The sequence below is a fragment of the Octodon degus genome, unplaced genomic scaffold, assembly GCF_000260255.1.
Source record: "Octodon degus isolate 3935 unplaced genomic scaffold, OctDeg1.0 scaffold00128, whole genome shotgun sequence".
In the NCBI taxonomy this organism is placed as follows: domain Eukaryota; kingdom Metazoa; phylum Chordata; class Mammalia; order Rodentia; family Octodontidae; genus Octodon; species Octodon degus.
This window is the reverse complement of record NW_004524704.1, coordinates 3,142,826-3,150,423: the sequence shown is the minus strand read 5'-3', so window position 1 is coordinate 3,150,423 and position 7,598 is coordinate 3,142,826. Positions and strand designations below refer to the sequence as shown.

The 7,598-nt window shown below is 46.7% G+C and overlaps 1 pseudogene across 1 annotated transcript; it reads right to left on the bottom strand.

The window, feature by feature from the left end:
- Nucleotides 1–848: 848 nt before the first annotated feature.
- Nucleotides 849–1,136, bottom strand: LOC101573786 (annotated as a pseudogene). Its single transcript, XR_001117287.2, has one exon. The product of XR_001117287.2 is annotated as a thymosin beta-10 pseudogene (transcript).
- Nucleotides 1,137–7,598: the final 6,462 nt, after the last annotated feature.

Here is a 7,598-nt window from a genome sequence, read left to right as displayed (position 1 = left end):
CAACACCACAAAGTGCCCCTCCCGGGTCTCTTCAGTCACACTTGTGCTCCTTCCGCCTTAATAAGGGTCTCCTCGTGCCTGGCCTAGATTACTACAGGACCTGTTAACAACCCCCGCCGCTCTCTACTCTGTCCTCCTGTTTTTTTATCGGAGAGAAAGTGTGAACGGGCTTGGTGTGTGTGATTCTCCACACCAAAACTAGCCTGCGCTGCCGTGTGGTGACGTCCGAACTCTCCCATCCCCTCGTCTTAGCCCTTGCTAGCCCGACTTCCTAGCGTCGCCGCTTCTGCAGACTCCTGCAGTCTCCAGCACCGTGACCCTGAGGACCACTAGGATTCCGTGTGGACTCCGTGTCCTCCGTCCCGCTACTCCCGTGACCTGTGTTCCTGGCTAGAGCTGGTTCATGTTCCACACCCCTACACAGGGCACACACCAAACTGGGGGTGAAGCAGGAGTCGGCAGGAGGGCCAACAGAGGGGAGCTGGGGCCACCCGGAAGCAAACAGAGGTCGGTCTGCAGCAGCGCAAGGAGCCTTACCTTACGGTACCCGATGCTCTGCAGCACTCAGCCCACAGCATTCCTCTTAGTTTCTCTGAAACACATTTCTCTTTTTGCAAAATACACTTGATATTTCACTCCTTGTTTAGGTCAAAGGCTTCTAATCCAGGAATAGATTTCAAGTGCCAAAATTCAATCTGTAACATTTATTTTTATTTATTTATTTATTTTGCCACGAGATGTGTTTTATTTTCATTTAACATACAAATAATTTTCTATAATATCCCAGGGCAAACCGGAGAATTTGGCAGTCCGATTGGGGGGGTTCCCCTCAGAGACCCACGGGCGCGGAATGCCCGGGTTCACAGTGCAGCTTGTGGCTCGTGTCCATCTTGCAAGTGGCTCTTCCTCCACATCATGACTGGGGGGTCTCGGAGATGACGGGGGCGGGGAATTGTCTGGGCTCTTAGGAAATCTCACTCCGCTTTTCCTGCTCAATGGTCTCTTTGGTCGGCAGGGTGTTCTTCTCCTGCGTCTTCGTCTTCTTCAGCTTGGCCTTATCGAAGCTGGCGATTTCCCCCATGTCTGGTTTGTCTGCCATTTTCTTAAAACAATCCGAAAGTGTTTCGCTCCGAGCCCGAGCTCCTGGTGCTCCCACTCGCGTTGCTGCAGCAAGAGACCCAATCTGTAACATTTAATCCAACAAGGTAAATATGATTTCCGTGAGTTCCTTGATTTACATTAAGGGACTAACACCCGATAGGCTGAGATACTTAATTGGTTGTGCCATCTAAATAACTTTGGTTTTAGTTTTCTTTCTTAGATACAGTGACCCAAATGTTGGATTTGAAAAGCTTAACATCTGTGTATCCCCGGAGATAAGTCACTTATGTTTTCTGGAAACTACTCAACAATACAGCCAGGGTCATTTATAGATTAATTAGCATATTCCAGACATGGGATGATGCATGTGCTTTTTTCTGCCCATGGACTTAGAACTAGTGAGGACATTAGACAAGTCAGTGGGAAATCAAGAACCAGAAGATAAATTGTACCATGGGACTGTGTGTGTAGGCTACCAAGGGAGGGAGGACATGTGACATTTGGACATGGGATTAGAAAATCAGTGACAAGTGAGCTAAATCAGAGTAGGTGTCTCTGCCAGGCATTCATTCATTGGTTTCTTTAAACTTTATCTAATAATTCACTTTCTTTTCTTCACTCAGCAGGCTTTTAGGAGCAGCTATGGTGGATACCTTTAGTTGGTCCAACTGTTATGCCTAATTCTCTTTGAAACAAGGGTTCCCTTTGCCCTAATTCTGAATGAGAAGATAAAGAGGGATAATAGAGGCAGAGATCGCCAGAAATATTGTGACTCTCTGACACAAAATCCCTCCTTGTTTTTCCTTCTTTTTCTACGGTCACTTTCATGAGCTAGAGCTGCCAGACTAGAGACAAGGTGAAGAACGCAGTTACTGCTCATCTAATGATGCTGCAACGACCTTAAAACTAGCATCGGCAGTTACCCAACTCTGAACATTTTGTGTGCAAAGAAACCTTCCTTCCATTTAAGCCACTGTCGAGCCATTTCTGCTACTTGTATCTGAAGGCACGCTGACGAACTTGGGGTGTATTTTGAACAGGCCTTTTGCTTGGGGATTTCTTAATAAAGTTATCTGTTGTAAGAAGCTTAAAGAAAATTGCCCTACAAAGAACCATGTGATAACATCTCCTCAGTTACTCTTCTTCCCTCAGCGAGCAAAGCCCTAAGATTTATAACTGGGAGATTGGTACAAGAGTTATAGGTGTCTGGCCCCCTGTCTCAGCGCCATCGTATATTTCTTTAATGAAGTGTAAGACTAGGACTCCATAAATTCACATAGTAGCAGAAACAGGCAGCCGCTCGTCAGAGGAGCTATTCAGGGAGTCCAGCATCACTCTTTGCGTATTAGAGAAGTTCACAGCCAGTTAAAAATAGGCTTGGAGAGAAGGCGCTTTTAGACCACAGCTCATTTTGGATTTCTCTGGAGCCCCATTCTGGGCCACAGTGTACTTCCTTTTTCCCTTCGTTCTAGTAAGAGCACCCAGGCGGCTCAGACGGTCGGTGTCTGCTTATCTTTAGTTCTGCTGTGCACTGAAAGCAGAACTCTGAAGAATCAACAGTAACCCCTTGGGCATGCGGCGTGTGACAGCTTTTTAATAAGCACTAACAGTGATTGAGACTTTCGTGTGGGCCAGACTCCATGCTTGCTTTAAATTCTCAAAACTAGTCTGAGAAAAATACTATTAATAACCTCCTATCTGCGATGAGGAACCATGAAGTGAGAGTGGATGGACACCTTTGTTAAGATCACAGGGCTCCTAAGCCGGTATCTCTGGCTTAGAAGCAAGGTCACCTGACTCCCTTCCAGCCTGGGTCCATCGGGTGGGCCCTGCAAGGTCATAGGGATTTCTGCATCCTTCTGTTTTGACCTTCGGGTAGAGCTTGGTGAAGGGTCACGGCAGGAGTGCTACCCTACTCTTCAGAGCAGAAAACCCAGCACCAGCGAGCTGAAGTGATGGTCCAAATGCAACCAGTCCTTGCGCATGAAAACTGGGACTTGAACTAGGTCTTCCAGCGTTCAGTCCTGTGCTCTTTGGGGACGAACTCTGTCCTGTATGAAACGACACACTAAATGCTTTTCTACTTGACTGAACAGAATGAACAAAAGACCTTGTCTCTAGGAATCCCGTAGCCCAAGACTATGCTGATTATTCTGAGGGTTTTTTAGAGACACATTCCTATTTGCTACTTGCATTTAAAACTCCAAATATAATATTGTTTTCATTGTTAATCTAACAGTCCTTCAAATCCTGGGAGCAGAGAGTGAGCTAGAAGGGATAGATGTCTTCAGAGGGAGCACTGCCAAGTTAGTTGATAAAGCTAATATAATATCTGTTTGAACATTTAAATTATCCACTGACAAGGAAGCTGAGAATTAGCTTATAAAGGCTCAGTGTAGGCATTGTACATGTGAGAAATTTTTTTAAATACCTGAGTTTTGAAAAATAAAAGTGGTCTGCCCACATTTTCAAGCACAGTGGTAATCAAAAGAGAGCTCTGAGGAGGTAATAATACCTTGTATTTTAAATACCACTTGTCTCTGAAGCGCTCAAAGCACTCTATAATCATTTCCTTATTATGATTCTCTAAACTTCCTGGGTCAAAAAGTTACAAAGTTTGTATGGTAACAGCGTGGCCTCAGTTTCCCCTTTGGGAACTGGTGGTGGAAGATGGGGCTGCTGTGTAAGGACTCTGGTACCACCTACTCCCATCCCAGAGACCCCTACCCTGTCCTGTTTCTGGCTTAGCCTCTTCATGTTTTGTAAATCTAATCAGTTAGGTTTATGACATGGAACTGTAGATTGTTTTTATTAGAAGTGCCTCATGTTGCTGACTGTGTAGTTCGGGTGGGATGGGGGAAGGCCCTTTAGTCAGAGTTGCTCCACTTTTATCTGATTTTATTCATTAGAGATTATTATGAGATTTAATATTTTAGGGGGATTTTGATTAAAAAAAAAACCCTCTTGAAATCTGGTCATCCAGCCTAGCCATTTCATTTTCCTTGTAGAAAAGTAGATCAAGGGTAACCTAACTTACACTTTTGCCTTGCTGTAATTCGGGGGTCAACTACAGGGCCCTTGACAACCACCAGGTGATTTTTTTTCCTGTTATAAATCCCAAATGGAGACCCAAAGCCATAGGCTCACAACTTGGGAGGTTGAAATCCTCCTGCAAAATCATCTTCGTCCTTCCTTAGTGTCACAGGGACACATTTTTCCCTGGAACAGTGGACTAGAGCATGCGGGAGGAGACAGCTGGAGTTAGTGTGCGCCACTCTCACCTGGTCCTGAAGTGGTTCTCTGCCTCAAGTAGGTCATGAAGAAAAACAGCGTGAGCACAAACACGCACATAGATTTGTGTAGCTACCGCCTTCCGGCGTGCGCACAGCAAGCACACGTGTAGCCGCTGTCAGTTCTCCAAGGAGGAAGGGCAGGGCAGTGATTATCAGCCTCATGCTGTATGGGAAAATCAAGCCACAGAACAAACACAGCTCGACTCCAATCACGCCTGGAATCGGTGGTGTCGGCATCAGCACATCTGAGCTTTTGCTGTATCGTGTTGCACCCTGCAAGCAAAGTCTAGAAAGCTGGATGTGTAAGCCCTAGCCCTGTGTCAGGCTGTGCCTTTGGCAAGTGTTGAACCTTGCTAGCCTCAGTTTCCCTGTATGGAAAGTGGGTAGAAAATGGATTGTGCAAGGACTAAAAGGAGAGGGCTGGGTCTGGAGCAGCCCACTTGCACCCTCTGTATTCCAGCCTTTGCTGAGTGTGCAGTGTATTCCCCCATGTTTAGTAATTTTGGGGTGTCTCTGGATGAGGCTGCTTTGTAAGGTGGATCCATGTCTCAGCTGCTACGCCATACCGGGGTGGACAGGAGACTGGGATGTGCAGATTGGGGGTAGAGTACGGGGGACCAGTGTGAGGCAGGTGTGTAATGAGTAGTGTGTAACAGGCTTGAATCCAGGTCATGGAGATCCCTGCTGTGACTACACTAGTGTGGACCATGTCATCCTGGTCTCCAGGAATGTTGGGGACAAGGTAAGGCCCTGGCTTTGTCAGGGGCCCAGCAGTCTCTTGGGTGCTAGTAATCATTTCAAGCCATTTTTGCATTTATTCCTCTTTTGTTTCCCCAGAATGTGAGTCACCTCATGAAAAGTTGTCCCTGATGTTGCTCCAGGAAAGATACACAACAGCCAGAAGCTTGGGAAAAGATGCTAACTCCCTGGTCACTGGGGAAACGCAAACCAAAACCACCATGTGAGAGTACAGCCCACTCCTTAGAAGGGCCATCGTAACAAACAAAGAACAACCAGAAAATAACAAGTGTTGGCAAGAGTATGGGGAAAATGGAGGCTTCTATAACGCTGGTGGAAATGTAATATTGTTCAGCCATGCAGAAATCAGTGGTAGTTCCCCAAAAAGTTAAACGTAGAATTACTATATGACCCAGAAATTGTACTTCTAGATGTATACCTCAAAGGGCTGGAAGCAAGACTCACATGGACATTATTCACAATAGTCAAAAGATGGAAAAAAAAAATCCCAATATCCATCAATAAATAGGTAAACAAATTGTGATGTACACCTGTTATGGTTTGTTTTAGATGTCTCCCAAGATAGATCCTCATGTGCTCATAGGCAGAGCTTTGCATGGATTGTTGGATTATGAGGGCACATGTATGTGAGTCAGACTAGAGCCTGGGTTGCTGTAGTCAGGAAAAAACAAAAGACTGGATGGAAGTACGATTAGCAAATCTGGTCAGAGTTGGGTCTTTCGGGTGCGGTCCTGAAGGGCAGCTCTCCCTGCCTGGCTCCACCCCCTGTTCTCTGCTTCCCGGCTGCCTAGCTGTGAGATTTCCTTCTAGGTGGGCCTTTCCCCCACACGGAGTCTGCCCCAGAGCTATCCGAGTACCAGACTGAAACCTCAGAAACACAGGAGCCCGCATCGAGCTCGCCTCCTTTCAGATGCAGGTGTTGGGCATTATGTCTAAGATGAGAAAGTGACTAATACCCACAACAAAATAAAAAGGAGAAATGTGTTGTAACTTCAGAGCCATCCATTAGATTGGATTGCTAGCAATGGAAATGAGGGAGAGAGGGGGGAAATGTCTGCCTCTGACGTTTGCAAGGCCAGGGCTGGCGTATGAAGCGAGGTCCCAGTGGCCTGAAGATTGACATTGCTTTCCCCACCCCAGTTGTTCCTACAGTGAAGGCCACACATGCAGGCATGTGGACTCCATCCCATCCAGCCACAGCGCACTACCCACCAGAGCCCACCTTGTGCCTCATGTGATGGCCCTGGCCCAGTGTGCACACACCAGCATCCTGTTGTGTCCTGTCCAGGACAGTTTTGGGGAACTCGGGTCCCCGATGTGGACTCCAGGCCATTCTAGCAGGTGACTCTGGGTTCCTCCTGTTGAATGACCTAGAAGTGAAGCTGTGTGTGTGGATATGTTCCCTGGCCTGTGACTTCCTCTTAGAGTAGAGAAGGAACTACCTGAAGACAGTCCTTGAAACTGTCAAAGCATGAGATTCAGACCAAGAGTCCGGGTTGCTGCAGTCTAAACAAAAAAGACTGGAAAGGACTATGATTAACTAAATCAGGCCAATTCACGGCATGGTGCGTTTCCCACTATAGTCTGAGAAAATATTACTTGCCCCATTTTACAGGTGAGAGTTGTGAAATTGAAGTGGTCAGCCCTGGGTCACACTCTGAGTGGCAGTGATTCTAGTGTCTGTGTTCTTTTGAAGAACTGAGTTCTTGCATCAAGCAATGAAAAAGCACTGGAAAATTCTAAGAATGCCTCTGGACAGAAGTGGCACTTGCCCTCAGGGGTCAGTCAAGCCGTGCAGCATGAGCAGTAGAATTCTGCTCTCTTCCTCGCCGAGGGACACGGGGCCTTCCGTGTGGACTTCCTGCACTGCTCTGCTCAGGGGCCACGTGAGCGTGTGGTACCTTTCCAGCAGCGCAGGTCCACAGCATGACAGTGAGTCACAGCGTGGCCTCAGCCCTCCCAGACCACTTAGCCTTCTGTCCAAACACTTCCACTCCACCAGCTTTGTGAAAGGCACCCTTGAGTTCTCTGGTAAACAAGGCAGGGCGGGTGCCTCGGTGTCTTTCCATCTTGCTCAGTCTCTTAGGAAACCGACTGCTCAGAGAGCCTCCGACAACACAGTGGGATAAATTAAACCAGAACTTTCCTTTGTTCTATTTCCTTGCCAATGCTTCTCATTCTCTGAATAGTACCTTGGTTTCCTTGTTTTGAAAAAAGGTACGAAGTGGTGCTTCCTATGATGAAAGCCTCTGAAGTGTTATTATTGGCTGCATTTTAAATAATCAGAGCTGCTCAAGTTTGGAAGGCTGGAATGTGTTACCTGGGAGGTGAGCTCCCCCAAACTGTGAATTTTTAAGCAGATGACAGAAAATTTGGCACCACATATGGAAGATTGAAGAAGTAGATGATCTCTTAAGTGTATTTTCTCCTTATGAGTAATGGAGG